Genomic DNA, 23,440 nt, shown 5'->3' on the forward strand with positions numbered 1-23,440 from the left:
TTGAGGCTGCAGTGAGCGATGTTTGTGCCACTGCACTCCAGCCTGAGTGACACAGTGAGACCTGCCTCAAAAAACTGAAAACAAACACACACACACAAACAACCCCCATGAGTCTCTCTGTCATTTGACGCTGTTTGCTGCTTCTGCCACATGGCTTAGAGCTTTGAATTGCAGATGTACTTAACTACCTGAACTTCTGCCTATGTCCTGGGTTCCTTCTTTCTAGAATATCCTCTGTCCTACTCTCTTCCCCAGATTTGCTTCCTCTGGGAAGCTTTCTACATAAAATGACTGGATAAGTTCCTCTAATACCTGCTTCAATTGTACCTTGAGTGTTTACTTGTATATAACATCCAATTATTATTAACCAGTTATTTCTCTCTCTTCTTACTAGGACTGTGTGTTCCAGTGGCCAGGAATGATATTTTACTCTTACTCTCTTAGCCTTAAGGTCTAGTGCTTGACTGAGATACATAATGGGTTTCTAGTGAAATGAATGACTGGATAAATGAATGAATACATTTTGCAATAACACAATTTTAACCTCCTTGTCTTTTCCTTCATTTACTCACCTGGAGCTCTGCGTAGCATTGCAAAGACCCTTCCAGTGTCTTGTCCAAGCCCATGCATCAACTCGACTTATACTCTTTCATTATCATGGCAATAGGAAGTGGGAAGTTTAGAAGGAAGAGAAATGGGATGAGGGAGGGAGGAACAGAGAAGGAGTAGCCAGGAAGAGGTAATCACATCAGAATAAGAAAGTTTATTTCATTGATGAGGAAACTGAGACTGAGAAAGGAATGTGACTTGCATAAGTCACACAGGAGAGACCAGAACCTCGTTTTCTGGCTGCCGACCCTATGCCTTTCCACTGCATATGAATATTTCAGCAAGTGCATCTGCCACACACAGACAAAGACATACTGGTTCATTTCCAAAGACAACAACCTCATTGTCAGGGTCATGGGTTGAAATTTAAAGAATTATTCCTGATTTAAACACAGCCTCTCACTTGGAGTAATGACTCAGGCTAATTTTGCAGGCGGCATGTTTTCCTTTGAGATTTCTCACCCGATCTGTTCCCCATCTCCTAGATTGCATAAGGGTAATGATGAATTCCTTGACTGGATCCCAACTTCCCGAGGCTCAAAATAATCACTGTTCTGTTTTCCATGGGAGATGAAGATATATATTAGGATTTTAACATTCTTTGAATATCTGCTTTGAAAATAGGAGACATCCGCGGCAGGTGGGGCTTGCAAATGATATTTCTAATCAGATGTTCATCCAGAAAGTAATTAACTTTAGGAAAGTAAAGGCCCTAGAGGCTTCTGAAAAGATTTCCTTACTCTCAATTCTCCCTGAGCATTGCTTGATCTTTGCCTCCCCCTGAGCTGTAGAGCCCAAAGGGAAGATGAGAAGCAAGTCCTGCTGATATGGATGCGGATCACATTTGCGTGACTCAGAGCTGTGGGGTAAGAAGCCTTTCTTCCACCTGTCCTCTCACCACCCCAACCCCAGAGCCCTCAAGGTTGTGTTTTCTCATGTTTGTGAATTGCTCAGAGCTCTGCCAGGCTTTTCAGTTTTATCTGGCCTTCTGCCTTGGCTGCCTTGCCTCTCCTTTTAGGAAATCCAAGGGTGGAGAAACGAATAATCTGTTTCTGAAGTCAGAGAGACATGAGTCTAAGCCCTGGGTCGCCACTTCCTAGCTGGGTAGCAGTGGGCGAGCTGCAGCCTCTTTCTGAGTCTCCATTTCTTACCGATGACCTGGGTTATTAGAGGACCATTGAGACAGCCCACCCATAAACTCCTAAGAAAGCACTCGGCTTGATGCCTGCTTCCTAGGGGTTTCTCAGCAGAGTGTTCCTATTATTCCCTAGCTCCATCCTGTCTCTTTGTGATAAAACCAAGTTTGGATAGAGTTTGGCTAGTGCGTTAGTTTCCTAGGGCAGCTGTAACAAAGTACCATAAAGTGGGCATCTTAAGACAACAAAAATGAAATGTCTCACAGTGCTCAAGGCCAGAGGTCCTAAATCAAGGCATTGGCAGGGCCACGCTCCCTCGGAAACTTGTAGGAGAGTTTTCCCTTGCCTCTTTCTAGCTTCCGGTGGTTTGCTGGCAATCGTTGGCATTCCTGGGTTTGCAGCTGCTTAACTCCAGTCTCTGCTCTTGTTGTCACACGGAGATCTCCCCGTGTGTCTCTGTCTTCACATGGCCATCTTCTTATAAGGGCACTAGGCACGAGCTCATCTTAACTAATTACATCTGCAACAGCCCAATTTCCAAAAATGGTCGCATCTGAGGTACTGGGGACTAGGACCTCAACATATTTTTATTGTTGACACAATTCAACTTATACGAGGTAGATACTACATTATATGCTAAAATATTTTAGTCTATTTAGTCAGTGTAAAATACAAACTTCTGTCTTGATTAGATTTCACTTGGGAAATGTATAATTTATTTTGCTTCATTAGTCTACTTTTTCAGTCTTTCTCCTTTATTCCAAGCCTCCTAGCCACTCTTCTCACTAATCCACTATTCACTCAGCATCCATTGTTCTCCCTAATATCTTCTCCTTTCTAGAACAATCATCTGTCCAGAACAGTCATCTTTTTCTTCCTAGGATGAAGGTCAAATTTCTCACCTTCACACAAATTCTCTTTCAGGAGCTGCCCCTCATTTAACTGTGGGGTGACTAACTGTCCCAGTTTGTCCTGGAATGCCCTGGTATTAGCATTAACATTTTTGCACCCTGAGAAACCCTTCGGTCCTGGAGAAGCCAGTTTTCACCTTGTTGCTTTTCTGCATGTTTTGGCTACAAATACTCTCCGGCTATTACAGATTTTGTCTTACCACATGTGTGTTGCATTGGCATTAGCTGTTTGCTCATTGTGCTCTGCTGCCAATTACATGTTTCTTAAGGGATTGAAATCCAGACAAATCTGGGTTTGAATTTCAACTCTTGTGGCCTTAATAAATGCATACTTTATCAGTGTCCATCAACATCAAAAAAAAAAAAAAAAGCAAAAGGGGCATAAAACTATATATCCTTTGGTTGTAGTGAGGGTAAATTAGATATGATGAATAAACCACCTGGCAGAGTGCCTGACAGATACTCGGTATTGCAGAAATGGTAGATGGTTTTTCACTGGTTGGTATGTGTGTTTACTGAAGCACACCTATGTTCGGTAAGTGCTTTTTGAATGAAAGCTCAAAGCTCCAGAGCTCGAATCTCTTAAGCAATGATCTTCCTATCCTGTCATTTTCTCTCTCTGACTTAAAAATAAATCTATTCTTTCAGAGGTTGCCTTACTAAAAATTTGGTTCAAAGCTTTGCCAAGTAATGTGGAATATGACTGATGTATTTCCTATGGATCTTTTACTCCTGGAATTTTCCATATGTCAATAATTTCCTACCCTCCAGTAGATTTTGATCTAGCCAGATTCCTTGCCTGGTCCATGAAGGGAAAACAGAAAACTGAAAGACCTTGAACTCCTTCTTGTACTCCAGTTCTCATGAACTCAAAACACAAACTCATTTAAAGTTAATGTGGCATCATCAACTGAAAGCTGAGAGTAATTTAAAGGCTTTTCTTCTCTATCAGCTCCCTGAGCCCCTCCAAACAGAAGCATTTTAAACTGATGCCTCTTTAGAGTTCTGTGTATGGAGTGCTGAGAATGAATGAGATTGTCTCCCACCCCAGAGGGTAGCAGGAAAAATTCTGACTGTGGTCAACTATCTTCAGCTTCTGGTTTTCCCTAAGATCCTTATTGTAGGGCCACTTGTTCTTTTTATCCAGTGGGTATTTGATGTCATGATGAGATTAATAATTCATAGAGTCTGGGCAGTATTTTTCCACTGAGGGCTGTGTGCAGAAAAAAAGCAGAGTGCTGGCAAAACCTGAGGGCTCCTGACAAGGTCAGATGCCTTGTGCTTCAGCAAGTGCTCAGAATCCCCAGTAACCCCTTCCTTGCTGAAAATGACACATAGAAAGGCAGGGATTTTTAAAGGACTTTTTGCTTTCTTGGCTGGGGTTAAAACGAGTTCAATTAAATAGACCTCTAGAGATGGCTGAACAACAACAGTGACAAAATGTAAATAAAATTGTAATTATCAGTTCCAAATAATAATTTAAGAGGGATTATCAAATCATACATGATCAATTGTTGTGTGTGATCCATGTCAAATGTGATCCATGACTCTTATTATTACTAGTGCTTATTGTGATTATTCCTAGCTACCATTTCTTTGAGTTCCAGGAATTCTGCATTGCATGTGATATCTCCTCTGATTTTTACAGCAATTTTTGGGATAGACAACATTATTCCCATCTAAAAAATGCAAAAACTGTGGCCGAGACAGTCAGCAAGGCTTTTCAAAGGCCACAAAGGTGATAAGAGGTGGAGCCAGTGTTTGACTCTAGAGTTATGTATCTTTGGACATATATCACTGCTTTCTATATGTACTGTGTCACCTTCCCGTGATAATTAAAAATTAATGATCATGAAAAGGCTTCTTAGCATTTCACAGGGATATAAGAGTTTTGAGACCACTTATATCCTTTTCTACTTGCTTCTCACAGCAGCCATGGGCAGGAACAGGTTGGGGATGACTACCTCCCACTGGCAAATGTAGAACTTGGAAGGAGGTTAAGTGATTCCCAAGCCAACTAATTAGTGGTCAAGACGCTCCTAGAACTCAGAACTTCTGACTCCACCACTAGAGCATTGTACTCTGTGTTTTAGAGAACAGAAGGGCTTATATCAGTGGTAGCTGTCATTTTTTGTTCCAACCTGAGCCAAAGGAGATGAAGCTGGAAACAGGTCTAAACTCAATATTCTACCTTCGCTGATCTCTAAATCTACCTTGCTAAGCTCATGTGGATTCCTGGGCAGCAGGGCTCTTACCAGATTTCTGATGGCAATGATGAGGTCTGCCATCTTTTGTTCCTGTCCATTTTCAAACTCTGGTTGTCCAGCTTCCTGGTGATACTACGATCTCAAAAACCTTTTCATAAATTCGTTTCCTACTTAAATCCCCCAGAATCAGGTTCTGTTCTTCGTAGCCGAGCACTCTGACTGACACAGTGTTTCACCAACACTGCGTGCAAAGCAGCCACAGCGCTGCTATGTAGTCTGTCTTCAAGTAACCCTGGTTCCTGCCCATTTCTCTTTCTTAAAACCATAGATTGTCAAAGTATGAACCATATGTTTCATACTTTTGCTAACCCATCATCTCCAACATGTTTTATTGAACATGATTCTCAGAACTCCTAAGGTGCTGGTTTTAGGTTCATTCCAGGAAGGAGAGAAAAGCCTAATGAATATGGAGAAGGAGAATGACGGTGTTACAGCTTCAGCTGGTCAGGATTTCCTTAGCTAGTGTGCTGATTTTTCTCCTTCCTTTTCTCTTGCTATTTTCCCCACCATCTATTCTCTTTCTTCTCTTTATCTTTTTTGCCCGTTCTTTTTAACTTTCTCCAAGTAGAAGAAAAATGAGAGATATTTAGATCTCCTGGAGTCTGAGCATCAACTTGAACCTCTTTTGCTATGAACATGTTCCACATTATTTACCACACTAATGCACAATAAACTTATTTAATCTCTGCAAGCCTTTGGATGGAGAGATTATTATGTTCTTGTTATGGAGCAAGGAGAGGGAGTATAAACTAAAGTTTGAGGCATAATGGGACTTGTTTATGGCAGGGTGGCTCCTAAGCAACACATTCTTCTTTCCCATGAGGTTGTCAGCCTCAGCTAAGGGACAGCACAACACAGGCATTAGAACAAGAGACCAGGAAATAGAAAGCTTTCGGGGTACTTGCTCTGCTACTTACCCAACCATGTATCCTGAACAAGTTACTCAAACTCTTCACATCCTAGACAACACCATGGGAATGCAGGAATGGGAATGCAGGAGTGTGCAGGCTGGACACTCAGTGAAAGATAAATAGAATTAAGGCATTTTGCCTGAAATGTTTCCTTTGCCCTACATTCAATTTGCCTCCCTACAGCGTGCCCCTGAGATATCCCTGGGAGGCATTTGATCTAGCTTTCTTTCCCAGCAAGCGGAGATGTCTGAGTCCCAGAGGGCTATGCCACCAGATATATTCTCTTGGTCTCTTCACATAGGAAAGATGTGCCACCAGAGTTTTGTCTTTTTTTTTTTTTTTAGCTCCAGTTACCCATGGCTGTTTCTAACTGATCACATTTACTACTTAGAACAAAATTGGATGGGGACTAGGGTAGAGCACAATTATAATAGTAATTCTTAATTTTGTCTATAATTGATGCGGTCTGAGAAGTCAAGGGTCACATTTCTGCCCCAGGAAAATCACTGACTATATTGTTAGGCTTTCAAATAGATTGCATGAGGCTCTATGGCATTGGGCACAGTTGGGATAAATTCTTGGTTCTGCTACTTACTCATCAGGGTTCTCGGCAAGATTATTTAACCATTCTATGCCTCAGTTTCTTCTTCTAATTTGAGGATAATAATTCTAGAACCTTCTTCTTGGAAATGGAATGGTTGTAAAGATTAAACAAGAAGATCTCTGTTAAGCAGTTAGCTCTGTGTCTGACTCAGAGAGAACCTTCAGTTAATGTTCACCATTATTATGTTCAGTACCTAAGACACAGTAGTTGGTGATAAATAGCAATCATTTCCCACTGTTTGGTTGTAAGGTGGCATAAGTCATTGGTACGGTACCCTAGTGCTTTTTATTCAGAGTAAAACTGAGAAATCTGCTCATCAGAATCAGGTTTCTATCTTAAGAAACTCAGTTGGCAGAAATAGGAGTTTTATGTGCTACCTTCACTAAAAAATGTAAGATCTACCGTTGTGTTTCCAACCTAAAAAATATTGGGAAGTGGGGAAGGCTTTTTTTTTTTTTACTTTTCCAAAATGACTTGCCTAGTGCTGGGGAAGTGGAAGAGAATGGATAAAGAAAGGTACAGGAGGAGATGACATGTTTGAAAGGCATTTTATAGTGTATCAAGAGATGAGTTCTGCTATTCATTTTTTTTTTTTTAAATGGAGTTTCACTCTGTCGCCCATGCTGGAGTGCAGTGGTGTGATTTTGGCTCACTGCAACCTCTGCCCCCCAGGTTCAAGTGATTCTCATGCCTCAGCCTCCTGAGTAGCTGTGGATTACAGGCGCCCACCACCACACCTGGCTAATTTTTGTATTTTTGCTAGGGATGGGGTTTCACCATGTTGGCCAGTCTGGTCTCGAACTCCTGACCTCAAGTGATTCAACCTCCTTGGCCTCTCAAAGTGCTGGGATTACAGGCATGAGCCACTGTGCCTGACCTGCTATTTATTTTAAAACTCACTAGCTTTGTGTGTGTAAGCCTCCTTGGCTAGATTGCATATTGTATAGAGATACAAATTGTGATTAGAATTTTCTTTGCTTTGCACATACATATTGTTCCTATGTACTATTTAAAATGTCTTTTTACCTATCTATACTGTGTGTGTCTTTTTTTTTTTGAGACTTGCCATTTTGCCCACACTAGTCTTGAACTCTTGGGGTCCAGTGACCTCCCACCTCGGCCTCCCAAATTGCTGAGATTACAGGTGTGAGCCACCACACCCAGTTCATACCGTTTCATTTGCAGTTTCTCCCAATTCATGCCTCTGTGCTTTTGTCCATGTTGTTTTCTCTACCAGGAAAACATGTATCTGGCTGTTTAAGTCATCTCTCAAGACTATGCTGAAATGCCACATCCTCTGGAAGGGGGCTGCTTGTGCCCAGGGAAGGCTGGTTGATCCCTTGGGATTTCTCAGACCAGAAGCAAGACTACCCACTGGCACGCCAGCTAGAGAAGAGCAAGTGCTCAGATAATCTGACACAGTCAGGACAAACACCATCAGTACTCTCAGAAAAAAGGTCTTAGATATTTTAAAGGTGTTCACTTGGCCAAATTGTCTTTATCCTATCTATAAGGATTTTAAACTCTTGTTGTCTTGAGCTTCCCATTACAAGGAACAGATGTGTGTTGTTTGGATAAAGAAGAGCCAGGGCTTGGCTCTTGGTTCGCACTGTCAGCTGAAGGAAAACTAAATTTCAACTTTCTCTTTTTTTTTTCTTTTGAGATGGAGTCTCGCTCTGTCACTCAGGCTGGAATGCAATGGCATGATCTCGGCTCATTGCAACCTCTGCCTCTCGAGTTCAAGTGATTCTCCTGCTTCAAGCTCCCGAGTAGCTGGGATTACAGACGCCTGCCACCATGTCCAGCTAATATTTGTATTTTTAGTAGAGACAGGGTTTCACCAGGTTGGCCAGGCTGGTCTCGAACACCTGACCTCAGGTGATCCATCTGCCTCGGCCTCCCAAAGTGCTGGGATTACAGGCATGAGCCAGCATGCCCAGCCAACTTTCCCATTTTTTTAAAAGGGTATAATGATAACTATTTGAAGGTGTGACATGAGATCAACTATGATAATGTATTTCAAGCATCAAGCATGCCTCTGGGATCCAGTAGACGCTGACTAAACAGTAGTTATCATAAAGTTCTCTGTCCTTATAGGACATTCTGGGGTACCTTTCCAAGAAATGGCAGTTCACTTCCCATTAAACACACATGAAAACCTTTTTGTACAAAATGGTCCTTGATGTATCTTATCACAGAAACAGCCTAACTGCATGTGCTACTCCATCTTTTTGGGAATGATAACTTTGCCAACCACAAGGATCGTATTCATGAAAAATATCATTGTTGGTAATTGTTGCTAGTGAAATTGAGATGTAATAAAATATATGGGTTTATGGGATAGACAATTAAAATGGCATTACAGGTATTTTTAAAAAGCAAATGAATGTTGTAAAGGACATTTAATTTCAAAACAGCTGATTCATTAAGATTAAAATCTAGCTTGTTTTCACTACAGACCGTGCTGTTATCACAATTACATTGATGAGGACAGGCTTAGAGAGGTAAAGTGAAAGGTGCAGTACTTGTTTCATTTCCCTTCATGACATTTTAATTAATTAATTAATTTCATTTATTTATTATCTTCAGGGAGACATGGTCTTGCTCTGTTGTCCAGGCTGGAGTGTAGTAGCCTGGTTGTAGCTCACTGCAGCCTCGAACTTACGGGCTCAAGCTGCCCTCCTGCCTCAGCCTCCTGAGTAGCTGGGACTATAGGCCCATCCCTGGCTAATTTTTTATGTGCCACCATCCCTGGCTAATTTTTTAGTTTTGTAGAGATGGAGCTTCACTATGTTGCATGGCATTTATTAATTGTAGTTTGGGTGAACAATTTGAATGACTCTTTTGACATTCTTTACTGTTTATTTTTGTTATGAATTCTCCAAAAAACCAGTATTGAGTTTGATTGTTATTTTATTAGTACCATGACCAGGTATGCCATACCTCCGGAAAACACATGCGAGGTACAAGAGTGGAAGGGAAATCATAGTGGCATGCTTTCTTTCTTCTTCTTCTTCTTCTTCTTCTTCTTCTTCTTCTTCTTCTTCCTCTTCCTCTTCCTCTTCTTTCTTCTTTCTTCTTTCTTCTTTCTTCTTTCTTCTTCTTCTTCTTCTTCTTCTTTCTTCTTCTTCTTCTTCTTCTTCTTCTTTCTTCTTCTTCTTCTTCTTTCTTCCTCTTCCTCTTCCTCTTCTTCTTCTTCTTCTTCTTCTTCTTCTTCTTCTTCTTCTTCTTTCTTCTTCTTCTTCTTCTCTTCTTCTTTTTCTTCTTCTTCTTCTTCCTCTTCTTCTTCTTCTTCAACAAATGTTCTGTTTTAAACTAATTTTAGACTTAGAGAAAAATTATAAAAGAGTACAAACTGTTATTTTATATCCATTATCCCATTTGCCCTAAAGTTAACAATATTAACATCTTACAGACTGTAGTGCAATGATCAAAACCAGGAAATTTACATTGGTACAATATTATTAACTAAATTATATTTTTTTCAAAATTCACCAATTATTCTTCTTCTCCTTCACCTCCTCCTCCTCCTCCTTCATCTTCTTCTTCTTCCTCTTCAAGACAAGGTCTTGTTCTGTTGAACAGGCTGGAGTGTAGTGGCATGGTTATAGCTCACGTTAGTCTCAAACTCCTGGGCTCAATCAATCTTGCTTCAGCCTCTGGAGTAGCTGGGATTACAGGTGCGAACCATTGCTCCTGGTAATTTTTTTGTTTGTTTGTTTTGTTTTGTTTTAAATAGTCCAATTCAAGCTCCTACATTGCATCTAGTTGTTATTTCTCCTTAGTTGCTTTCAGTCTATAATAGTTCCTTAGTCTTTCCTTGTCTTTCATGACCTTCACACTTCTAAAGAGTAATGATCAGTTATTTTGTACAATGCCCCAAGATTTGGGTTTGTGCAATATATTCTTATTTTTGAAATGAGGTTATGTATTTTTTTTCCAAGAATGCCACAAAAATAACATGGTGGCATCCTTCTCAGTATAAAATATCCAGGGCTTCATGGTGTTGACATTTTTTATTACTGATGATGCTTCCCTCAGTCACTTGATTACGCTTGTGTCTGCCAAGTTTCTCCATTGTAAAGTTAGTATCTTTTTTTTTTTTTTTCTTTTATTATTATTATTATACTTTAGGTTTTATGGTACATGTGCGCAATGTGCAGGTAAGTTACATATGTATACATGTGCCATGCTGGTGCGCTGCACCCACCAACTCGTCATCTAGCATTAGGTATATCTCCCAGTGCTATCCCTCCCCCCTCCCCCCACCCCACAACAGTCCCCAGAGTGTGATGTTCCCCTTCCTGTGTCCATGTGTTCTCATTGTTTAATCCCCACCTATGAGTGAGAATATGCGGTGTTTGGTTTTTTGTTCTTGCGATAGTTTACTGAGAATGATGATTTCCAGTTTCATCCATGTCCCTACAAAGGACGTGAACTCATCATTTTTTATGGCTGCATAGTATTCCATGGTGTATATGTGCCACATTTTCTTAATCCAGTCTATCATTGTTGGACATTTGAGTTGGTTCCAAGTCTTTGCTGTTGTGAATAATGCCGCAATAAACATACGTGTGCATGTGTCTTTATAGCAGCATGATTTACAGTCCTTTGGGTATATACCCAGTAATGGGATGGCTGGGTCGAATGGAATTTCTAGTTCTAGATCCCTGAGGAATCGCCACACTGACTTCCACAAGGGTTGAACTAGTTTACAGTCCCACCAACAGTGTAAAAGTGTTCCTATTTCTCCACATCCTCTCCAGCACCTGTTGTTTCCTGACTTTTTAATGATTGCCATTCTAACTGGTGTGAGATGGTATCTCATTGTGGTTTTGATTTGCATTTCTCTGATGGCCAGTGATGGTGAGCATTTTTTCATGTGTTTTTTGGCTGCATAAATGTCTTCTTTTGAGAAATGTCTGTTCATGTCCTTCGCCCACTTTTTGATGGGGTTGTTTGTTTTTTTCTTGTAAATTTGTTGGAGTTCATTGTAGATTCTGGATATTAGCCCTTTGTCAGATGAGTAGGTTGCGAAAATTTTCTCCCATTTTGTAGGTTGCCTGTTCACTCTGATGGTAGTTTCTTTTGCTGTGCAGAAGCTCTTGAGTTTAATTAGATCCCATTTGTCAATTTTGGCTTTTGTTGCCATTGCTTTTGGTGTTTTAGACATGAAGTCCTTGCCCATGCCTATGTCCTGAATGGTAATGCCTAGGTTTTCTTCTAGGGTTTTTATGGTTTTAGGTCTAACATTTAAGTCTTTAATCCATCTTGAATTGATTTTTGTATAAGGTGTAAGGAAGGGATCCAGTTTCAGCTTTCTACATATGGCTAGCCAGTTTTCCCAGCACCATTTATTAAATAGGGAATCCTTTCCCCATTTCTTGTTTTTGTCAGGTTTGTCAAAGATCAGATACTTGTAGATATGTGGCATTATTTCTGACGGCTCTGTTCTGTTCCATTGATCTATATCTCTGTTTTGGTACCAGTACCATGCTGTTTTGGTTACTGTAGCCTTGTAGTATAGTTTGAAGTCAGGTAGTGTGATGCCTCCAGCTTTGTTCTTTTGGCTTAGGATTGACTTGGCGATGCGGGCTCTTTTTTGGTTCCATATGAACTTTAAAGTAGTTTTTTCCAATTCTGTGAAGAAAGTCATTGGTAGCTTGATGGGGATGGCATTGAATCTGTAAATTACCTTGGGAAGGATGGCCATTTTCATGATATTGATTCTTCCTACCCATGAGCATGGAATGTTCTTCCATTTGTTTGTATCCTCTTTTATTTCCCTGAGCAGTGGTTTGTAGTTCTCCTTGAAGAGGTCTTTCACATCCCTTGTAAGTTGGATTCCTAGGTATTTTATTCTCTTTGAAGCAATTGTGAATGGGAGTTCACTCATGATTTGGCTCTCTGTCTGTTATTGATGTATAAGAATGCTTGTGATTTTTGCACATTGATTTTGTATCCTGAGACTTTGCTGAAGTTGCTTATCAGCTTAAGGAGATTTTGGGCTGAGACAATGGGGTTTTCTAGATATACTATCATGTCATCTGCAAACAGGGACAATTTGACTTCCTCTTTTCCTAATTGAATACCCTTGATTTCCTTCTCCTGCCTAATTGCCCTGGCCAGAACTTCCAACACTATGTTGAATAGAAGTGGTGAGAGAGGGCATCCCTGTCTTGTGCCAGTTTTCAAAGGGAATGCTTCCAGTTTTTGCCCATTCAGTATGATATTGGCTGTGGGTTTGTCATAAATAGCTCTTATTATTTTGAGATACGTCCCATCAATTCCTAATTTATTGAGAGTTTTTAGCATGAAGGGTTGTTGAATTTTGTCAAAGGCCTTTTCTGCATCTATTGAGATAATCATGTGGTTTTTGTCTTTCGTTCTGTTTATATGCTGGATTACATTTATTGATTTGCGTATATTGAACCAGCCTTGCATCCCAGGGATGAAGCCCACTTGATCATGGTGGATAAGTTTTTTGATGTGCTGCTGGATTCTGTTTGCCAGTATTTTATTGAGGATTTTTGCATCAATGTTCATCAAGGATATTGGTCTAAAATTCTCTTTTTTTGTTGTGTCTCTGCCAGGCTTTGGTATCAGGATGATGCTGGCCTCATAAAATGAGTTAGGGAGGATTCCCTCTTTTTCTATTGATTGGAATAGTTTCAGAAGGAATGGTACCAGCTCCTCCTTGTACCTCTGGTAGAATTCGGCTGTGAATCCATCTGGTCCTGGACTTTTTTTGGTTGGTAAGCTATTGATTATTGCCACAATTTCAGCTCCTGTTATTGGTCTATTCAGAGATTCAACTTCTTCCTGGTTTAGTCTTGGGAGGGTGTATGTGTTGAGGAATTTATCCATTTCTTCTAGATTTTCTAGTTTATTTGCATAGAGGTGTTTGTAATATTCTCTGATGGTAGTTTGTATTTCTGTGGGATCGGTGGTGATATCCCCTTTATCGTTTTTTATTGCATCTATTTGATTCTTCTCTCTTTTTTTCTTTATTAATCTTGCTAGCGGTCTATCAATTTTGTTGATCCTTTCAAAAAACCAGCTCCTGGATTCATTTATTTTTTGAAGGGTTTTTTTGTGTCTCTATTTCCTTCAGTTCTGCTCTGATTTTAGTTATTTCTTGCCTTCTGCTAGCTTTTGAATGTGTTTGCTCTTGCTTTTCTAGTTCTTTTAATTGTGATGTTAGGGTGTCAATTTTGGATCTTTCCTGCTTTCTCTTGTGGGCATTTAGTGCTATAAATTTCCCTCTACACACTGCTTTGAATGCATCCCAGAGATTCTGGTATGTTGTGTCTTGGTTCTCGTTGGTTTCAAAGAACATCTTTATTTCTGCCTTCATTTCGTTATGTACCCAGTAGTCATTCAGGAGCAGGTTGTTCAGTTTCCACGTAGTTGAGCGGTTTTGAGTGAGATTCTTAATCCTGAGTTCTAGCTTGATTGCACTGTGATCTGAGAGACAGTTTGTTACAATTTCTGTTCTTTTACATTTATTGAGGAGAGCTTTACTTCCAAGTATATGGTCAATTTTGGAATAGGTGTGGTGTGGTGCTGAAAAAAATGTATATTCTGTTGATTTGGGGTGGAGAGTTCTGTAGATGTCTATTAGGTCCGCTTGGTGCAGAGCTGAGTTCAATTCCTGGGTATACTTGTTGACTTTCTGTCTCGTTGATTTGTCTAATGTTGATAGTGGGGTGTTAAAGTCTCCCATTATTAATGTGTGGGAGTCTAAGTCTCTTTGTAGGTCACTCAGGACTTGCTTTATGAATCTGGGTGCTCCTGTATTGGGTGCATATATATTTAGGATAGTTAGCTCTTCTTGTTGAATTAATCCCTTTACCATTATGTAATGGCCTTCTTTGTCTCTTTTGATCTTTGTTGGTTTAAAGTCTGTTTTATCAGAGACTAGGATTGCAACCCCTGCCTTTTTTTGTTTTCCATTTGCTTGGTAGATCTTCCTCCATCCTTTTATTTTGAGCCTATGTGTGTCTCTGCACGTGAGATGGGTTTCCTGAATACAGCACACTGATGGGTCTTGAGTCTTTATCCAGTTTGCCAGTCTGTGTCTTTTAATTGGAGCATTTAGTCCATTTACATTTAAAGTTAATATTGTTATGTGTGAATTTGATCCTGTCATTATGATGTTAGCTGGATATTTTGCTCGTTAGTTGATGCAGTCTCTTCCTAGTCTCGATGTTCTTTACATTTCGGTATGATTTTGCAGTGGCTGGTACCGGTTGTGCCTTTCCATGTTTAGCGCTTCCTTCAGGAGCTCTTTTAGGGCAGGCCTGGTGGTGACAAAATCTCTCAGCATTTGCTTGTCTGTAAAGTATTTTATTTCTCCTTCACTTATGAAGCTTAGTTTGGCAGGATATGAAATTCTGGGTTGAAAATTCTTTTCTTTAAGAATGTTGAATATTGGCCCCCACTCTCTTCTGGCTTGTAGGGTTTCTGCCGAGAGATCCGCTGTTAGTCTCATGGGCTTCCCTTTGAGGGTAACCCGACCTTTCTCTCTGGCTGCCCTTAACATTTTTTCCTTCATTTCAACTTTGGTGAATCTGACAATTATGTGTCTTGGAGTTGCTCTTCTCGAGGAGTATCTTTGTGGCGTTCTCTGTATTTCCTGAATCTGAATGTTGGCCTGCCTTGCTAGATTGGGGAAGTTCTCCTGGATAACATCCTGCAGAGTGTTTTCCAACTTGTTTCCATTCTCCCCGTCACTTTCAGGTACACCAATCAGACGTAGATTTGGTCTTTTCACATAGTCCCACATTTCTTGGAGGCTTTGCTCGTTTCTTTTTATTCTTTTTTCTCTAAACTTCCCTTCTCGCTTCATTTCATTCATTTCATCTTCCAGGGCTGATACCCTTTCTTCCATTTGATCGCATCGGCTCCTGAGGCTTCTGCATTCTTCACGTAGTTCTCGAGCCTTGGTTTTCAGCTCCATCGGCTCCTTTAAGCACTTCTCTGTATTGGTTATTCTAGTTATACATTCTTCTAAATTTTTTTCAAAGTTTTCAACTTCTTTGCCTTTGGTTTGAATATCCTCCCGTAGCTCGGAGTAATTTGATCGTCTGAAGCCTTCTTCTCTCAGCTCGTCAAAATCATTCTCCGTCCAGCTTTGTTCCGTTGCTGGTGAGGAACTGCGTTCCTTTGGAGGAGGAGAGGTACTCTGGTTTTTAGAGTTTCCAGTTTTTCTGCTCTGTTTTTTCCCCATCTTTGTGGTTTTATCTACTTTTGGTCTTTGATGATGGTGATGTACAGATGGGTTTTTGGTGTGGATGTCCTTTCTGTTAGTTTTCCTTCTAACAGACAGAACCCTCAGCTGCAGGTCTGTTGGAGTACCTGGCCGGCCGTGTGAGGTGTCAGTCTGCCCCTGCTGGTGGGTGCCTCCCAGTTAGGCTGCTCGGGGGTCAGGGGTCAGGGACCCACTTGAGGAGGCAGTCAGCCCGTTCTCAGATCTCCAGCTGCGTGCTGGGAGAACCACTGCTCTCCTCACAGCTGTCAGACAGGGAGATTTAAGTCTGCAGAGGTTACTGCTGTCTTTTTGTTTGTCTGTGTCCTGCCCCCAGAGGTGGAGCCTACAGAGGCAGGCAGGCCTCCTTGAGCTGTGGTGGGCTCCACCCAGTTCAAGCTTCCCGGCTGCTTTGTTTACCTAAGCGAGCCTGGGCAATGGCGGGCGCCCCTCCCCCAGCCTCGCTGCCGACTTGCTGTTTGATCTCAGACTGCTGTGCTAGCAGTCAGCGAGACTCCATGGGCGTAGGACCCTCTGAGCCAGGTGCGGGCTATACTCTCCTGGGGCACCGGTTCCTAAGCCCGTCGGAAAAGCACAGTATTCGGGTGGGAGTGGCCCGATTTTCCAGGTGCCGTCTGTCACCCCTGGAAGGGGAAATCCCTGACCCCTTGCGCTTCCCGAGTGAGGCAATGCCTCGCCCCTGCTTCGGCTGGCGCACGGTGCACTCACCCACTGACCTGCGCCCACTGTCTGGCACTCCCTAGTGAGATGAACACGGTACCTCAGATGGAAATGCAGAAATCACCCGTCTTCTGCGTCGCTCGCGCTGGGAGCTGTAGACCGGAGCTGTTCCTATTCGGCCATCTTGGCTCCTCCCCGTAAAGTTAGTATCTTTCCCTTTGATGTTGATAAATATCTTAGGTGAGATACTTAGAGATTATGCAAATCTCATTTCTTTTCTAACACTCACACTTTAATTTGTGGATCATGTCTACATCATTTATTCCTGTGGCATTTGCCTTTTGGCGATTCCAGATTCCTTCTTTCCTTCTATATTTATTAATAGGAATTCTACTGCCTCTTCTTCATGATTTTCATATTTATTTTATTTTATTATATCAGTAGAGTGTATTTGTGGAATTCTATGGGTTAAAATCCAACACACTACCATTATTTGTTATGTACAAGTAGCATTCACTTCACAGTGGCCTTGACTGGGTTTGAAATGGCATTGGGAAAGATGAGTGGAGATGGGGACTAAGCGCAAGGCCTCAGCCTACCCCTCCATCGTGAATTGAAATAATTACATTTATATCAGCATGTTGAGTTCTGCATGTGGATATGGAGATGCAGCATAAAAATATGAGCTAGAGAAAGAGAGGGAGAGAGAAAAACAACAAAAAGAAACCAAAGAGCCACATGAAAACAGTTAGGAGAGAGAAGAGAGTAGCTCTTTCTAGAACGCTTCCTGAATAGAGGCAGGCACCAGCGACCCATCATGCTATTCTTGAGTAAGTAGAACAAGAAGTTACCTAGTTATCTTGAGCATGAGTACGTATACCTTTAGTAAACTTGGTTACATTTAAAAAAGGCAATAATTGAGAGTTCTTCTGTAATAAAGTTTATCTCTGACCAAATAGAACTCTTGTAGATTTTGTCTTATTTCAAAATATCTTTTTACGTTTTAACATAGGGCTAGTCATCAACATTGACTGAATCTTTTGTGAGACTTCAAGAGAGGGATTGAAAGAAGTAGGAGACATGAAATGTTCTGGAAAGATGTATACGTTATCTGGAATAATGAGGGGGGAAACCTCTCCAAATTACTCAAATCCTGAATTAGAGACCAGAAATTCAAGTTCTAGTCTTGAGTTAGTATGCTGGGAGCTTAATATCCTCATCTGAAAAATGAGGCTGTTGTATTTGATGGTCTCTGAAATCCCTCTCTTTCAGCACTCACATTTTGTGCTTTTCTCGGTAATATGTTTGTTTAATGTTGGTTTAGTGGGTGTGTTGTATTTACTTATAAGGAATGCCTGGAGAGTTTAAAACATTTTAGCCCCAGGGTCTATGAACTAGAAGTGCCCCAAAGTGGACCAATGCAAGCTGGCAGGATTTGCAAAGCTTTGAAGGGCTCTGGGAATTCCTGAAGACAAATACACCAAGCCCTTCTGCACTTGACGTTTCAGTGTAATTGTTCGAATTCAGTTGCTGTTGGGCACATATGCTAGAGAGTTTGGTTTTAAGCCTAGCATATGGTGTCTTTGGAATAAATTTTGGATTCTTTTTAAAATCCTTGGCTTGTGCATCTTCCTAGTTCTCGCAAATGACAGAAAAGAGAGTATAATGAGAGGACTAGTCTAGTTAGGGGTATTATATAAGTGAAGGCTGCTTTTCTCCACTGGGGAGGCTGACATTTAGCATTTGGAAGCTTGAATCGTATTTTTTTTTCTTTCTTTGTGTTTGTGTTTGTGTCTGCCTGTCTTGGTTTGAGTCTGTTCTCCCACCTTCTCTCTCTCCCTCCTTCCCTTCCTCTCTCTCCCCCTTCTTCCCTTTCTCCTTTCCTTTTTTGCTAATGAGTTCCTTGGGGGGTAATTTGTGACCCAGAAGATGAATAGAGATTTTCTGTGAGACAAGTTTCTATTGATTGGAAAGCCATGAAAAGAAGAGAGGCCACAGGCAACATAGTTCTCTTTGTAACCAGGCCAGAGCCTGCTCTCAGCTGAGGGATGGCCCCTCCTGGAGCATGCCGTCCAGGTGAAGAGGAGAACTAATTCGTTTTCCTCAGTAGAGCCCAAGTCATCTGAGTTTTGCATTTGTAAATTTTTTCATATGGAAATTAGAGTCAGAAGGAACCTTGCAGTCCTTTTAGGTCAGTGTGCTCCAAGGTGAGTTGGATTTTTGGATAACTCAAGGTTGTCAAGGTTGAGTGAGCGAGTCTATGAGTTCCCCAGTCTTACTTTAGGTGATATTGCAGGCAGTTCAGAGCATGGAGAGTAGAGTTAGGCTCACTGTTATGACCTGGTTATTAGCTCTCAAAGCCAGGGCATGTTACTTAAACTCTCTGTGTCCAAGGTCCTCATTTATAAAATGGGAATAATAATCACACTACTTATCTCACAATGATGTGAGAATTAAATGAGTTAGTACATTTAAAGTGCTTAGAACAATGAATGGCATATAGCAAGTGCTATATACATTTTTTTCTGCTATGACTAATAGCATGTATATCATCATCACTAAAATTTTATACATCAGTTCACTTGATGAGAGGGTTTTGCTGTTAAGAACCTACTTAAACAGTCTCTCTCTCACACACTGGTATTTTTCTAATTTTATCCAGAACAAAACAACCTTGTTACATAGTCAGTTAAGCTCTGCTTGAACATGCCTGGTGATAAAGGGCTATTTCGCCAACTCATGTGGCTGCCTGCTTTGTTGACAATAAGCTCTTTCTAATGAGCTAAAATCGATTTATTTGTAGGTTTCATCCATCTAACCTTATTTATTCTCTCTGGAATCATATAATGTTAGCCACTTTTACTTTCATACAACAGTCTTCCACCTGGCCAAAGGATTAGCTCAACATCATTGATGAGATTGAGTCTCTTTGCTTACATGCTTCCAAAGAGTATGAGCTCACTACTGCCTGAGGCTGCTTCTCTATTTGTTGATCAACCCTTATAGTTAGATATTCCTCCTTCAGCCTAGCTGAGTAGACTTTCCTTGTAACTTGCACCCACTGTCTTCCCTACATTTGCTTAACACTTCAACTCTCCTAATCCAAATGGGCTTTGAGATAATAAAAGAGAGTCCCCTTTTGTCTTTTCCAGGACAATGGTTCTTTCAACTGCTCCTTATGTGAAGAATTTCTCCAGGATTCATCATTCCATCTGGATCTGTATAAATAAAGCTGAAGTTCTGGTCATGACCGCTCCCTAGATCACTCCTGCCCCTGTGTTCCTGGAGCCTCAGAGTTTTGTGTCACATGAGCTCCCAAGCTCTTCCTTTCTCGTTCATCTGCTTGGGTTCATTCTTGTTGATACTCACTATAAGGAAAGCACCTCATCCTGCTACAGCTGGGTACAGAACTCTGATGTCTTCGTAAAAGTTGCTGCCTCTTGGGAGCTGTGAGTATTGGGAGCAGCCGGCATGGCACATTTGCTGCTACCTCAGGTCATGAGAGCATGCTAAGCTCCACGTGAAGGCCTCACCTTCCCACACTATCTCCACTGAGCACTGAAGTGATGATGTTGTGTCCCTGTGTCTCAGGGGTAAATGGAGGCAGCCTTTTTCTTTTCAGGACTGACACAAAAAGTCAATGGGGCTTGGGGATGAATAACAACAAAGGACAGGCCCTCTTGCAGGAGGTCAGTCCCTCCTGCCCCTGCCCTCAAATGCATATGCAAAATTATTTTCCTTGTTCTGTGCATGAGGTCACTCACTGTCTATGGTCCCATTGATATGGTTTGTCTAGGGACTGACCCAAATCTCATCTTGAATTGTAATAATCCCCATATGTCAAGGGTGGGGCCAGGTGGAGATAATGGAATCATAGGAGGTGGCTTCCCCCATGCTGTTCTCATGATAGTGAAAAAGTCTCAGACTAATACACTCAACCACCTGCTCAAACATATCTGACCCAGTCTGAACTCAAGGTAGGACCCCCCAATACACATGAAAAGCTTTGTAGGCCTTGTCACCTTCACATTACCTTACCTTGACTCTGAACCAGGAATTAATTACCATGAAATAAAGGATGATGCAAATGTTGATGTTGGGTCCAATCTGTGGTAGTGACAGGAAGTGCTCCACAAGAACACGTAAGTAGAGGTGAAAAGGGGTGCTTTCATAAGAAGATGGTTTCTGACAGGTGCAGTGGCTCATGCCTGTAATCCCAGCACTTTGGGAAGTCAAAGCAGGGGATCCTTTGAGCTCAGTAGTTCAAGATCAGCCTAGGCAACATGGCAAAACTCCTTCTCTACCAAAGATACAAAAAATTAGCTGGGGGTGGTGTCGAGCACCTGTGTTCCTAGCTACTCAGGAGCCTAAGGTGGGAGGATTGCTTGAGTCTGGGAGGAGGAGATTGCAGAGAGCTGTGATCACACCACTGAACTGCAGCCTTGGTGACAGAGTGAGAGCCAATCTCAAAAAAAAAAAAAAAGATAAAAAAAGATGGGTTTTGACCTGAGTAGGGTTCATACAAATAAAGAGTGATGAGCTGCAAACTTTAACTGGGATTCTAGTGCAATATGTGTATATGTAAGCTCAGTACAATTACCTGGGATATATGAATAGAATAAAATGTGATTGCTTTGGGGAATAATTAAAATAATTAGGTTTTAAATCAGAACCATTGACTTAGAAGGCTATTTTCTAATGGTGATTTACTCTAATGCAAACAAAAAAAATCAATACTATTTATGTAGTGCAATCTCATTCAAATTGCTATATTTAGTTAGCATTTACACCTTACCAAGGCTGACAGTAATTGTTTATTTGTCTGTAATGGTCAAGTTGCAACAAGACAATCTAAAAAGAAAATTAAAGTCCTTGTTTTATCATTTATTATTTTTCAATTGCATTCATTTTTCTTTAGGTAGATTAGGTGCAGGTTCTAGACCTTAGCTTTTTTAAAACAACTTTGAAATTGCTTAATTTATGACTTCGAGTTTTCATCCCCAAACAAAACTATTAAGAAATATGTGGACTCTTTCTTCAAACCCACTTATTCATTTATTAATTTATGGAAGAAGTATTTATTAAACCTATAAAATGTGTAAGGCAATATGCTAACCAAACTGAGGAATTCACAAATTAATAAGTTACTATCTTTGCTCTCAAAGAATTGATAGACAAATAGAAGTATCTTTTGCATTTGGACAGGATTAAGAGAAACTTCCCTTGCCTTTTAATCCTAGATAGAATAAAATTACTGCTTGCATGGTGGCACAAGGCAAGTGCAATGGGATTAAGTAGGAGGGAGCTACAACAATTTAACAGTGGTGTTGGGAAGACTTCAAATAGGAGATTTTCTCAGGAAAAAATTTCAGGTAAGAGTCTTCAAGGAATAAAGCAAGGTTTGAACCAAGACCTGGAAGCCTGGAAGTCCAGCACATATTCAGAGAATAGCAGGTATTTTGGTGCTGATGATAAATGTATTCTTTTGAAAGAACTAGGGCTAACAGTGCAGCTTTTCTAGATTGTGCAAAACTCTAGAAGACAGACTTTAAGGAATTTGTCCCTTACCTTTACCCAGTGGGAAGACTGAGGAGATTAGAGCAGAGGAATAACATGACCAGAACTTGACTTCTGCATTTCCCCCTTTCCCTTTTTTGGGGGGATGTTTTTCCAATCAAATCCATCCAAAAGACCTATGTTACAGGTCTTATTAGAACTCCTACTTTGCAGATGAACAAACGGTGGCACAGAGGGACAGGGTAGTGAAACTAAGGCTTTTCCCTAATAACAAATGCTTTGGAGAGAATATGCCACTATCTCTTTAGCACATGCATCTAAGTCTCTGCATTGGTTGTCTCAAACCTCTTAGGGCAGGGAAAAGAAAAGAAGAGAAACAAATTTTGGCAGATCTTTTTCATGTAAAGAACATTTCACATGTGTATATATATTCTTATCTGATACTCACGTTAACATTAGTATGAATGGACTTTCCTTGGTTGTGAGGCCAAGAGGCTCCCAGTCTTGTATTGATGAGGTGAAGGAGTGAAGAGGGGGAAAACAGGGAGGCAAAAACAATTAAAGTCTCTTTTGAGATGAACCTTGTGCTAAGACCTTTGGCACATATTTTCTTTGCAATTTTCACAGTCCTAGGATGTTGATGTAATGATTGCCATTTTATAGATGAATAAATCAAGGCTGAAGATTGTTATATAACTTAACATACACACAATTCACAATTATTGAACACTTACCAAATGTCAGGCATTATTCTAAGCATTTTTTGGGTCTAAACTACTCAATTCTCACAGACAAAAAAATGGTACAGAAAAGGCTGAGAAACTTGCCCAATGTGAAATAAGCAGTAAACGTATGAGCTGGTAACTAAACCTAAATAATCGGACTCTATAGTACACTTGTTTAATCACTATACTATATTTGGCATTAATTTAACAGTTGGCACAGAACGGATGCATCATAGAATATCCTAAATCCAAAGATCGTGAACTTTCCACCATTCCATGAGGTTCAAAATGTTTTCAAGCAATCAATTCAATTAAAAAAACTTATTGACTGCCTGGTGTACGCTGGACTTTCTGATAGGTGTTGGAGATTCACCAACAGACACACCTCCGCCCCCCATCCCACCCCCACACATACTCACATACACTGCTCAATGTGAGCCATCACTGAGCTGGTGAAAAAAGATCCGTTCAGGTTTATGGTACCCATTAATATATCTAGTAATTTATCTCAATAGAGGAGTTGGAAGGGGAGGCAGGAAATACAGGTACACTTGAAATGCAAGTACACTTCTTCCACTCATCAACACAAACCTGGGAGCTTCTTGGCCTTACAACCAAGGAAAGTCCCTTCATATTAATATTATGTGAATATCAGATAAGAATATATATACACACGTGAAATGTTCTTTACATGAAAAAGGCCTGCCAAAATTTATTTCTCTTCTTTTCTTTTCCCTGCCCCAAGAGGTTTGAAACAACCATAGCAGAGAAACAACCAAAGCAGAGAGATGCATGTGCTGAAGAGATAGTGGCATATTCTTTCCAAAGC

At 40.7% G+C, this 23,440-nt stretch overlaps 1 long non-coding RNA gene across 1 annotated transcript in view; it reads left to right on the forward strand.

Annotated features, from left to right (window-relative positions):
• The window catches only part of LOC134739400 (uncharacterized), a 141,586-nt gene extending 121,129 nt beyond the window's left edge, over positions 1-20,457 (forward strand). The window contains exon 4 of the long non-coding RNA XR_010126007.1: positions 19,522-20,457. This is a non-coding gene — a long non-coding RNA (uncharacterized LOC134739400). The remainder of the gene's footprint in view (positions 1-19,521) is intronic.
• The last annotated feature ends 2,983 nt before the right edge of the window (positions 20,458-23,440 follow it).

Source organism: Pongo pygmaeus, chromosome 3 (genome assembly GCF_028885625.2).
Source record: "Pongo pygmaeus isolate AG05252 chromosome 3, NHGRI_mPonPyg2-v2.0_pri, whole genome shotgun sequence".
NCBI classification, from domain to species: domain Eukaryota; kingdom Metazoa; phylum Chordata; class Mammalia; order Primates; family Hominidae; genus Pongo; species Pongo pygmaeus.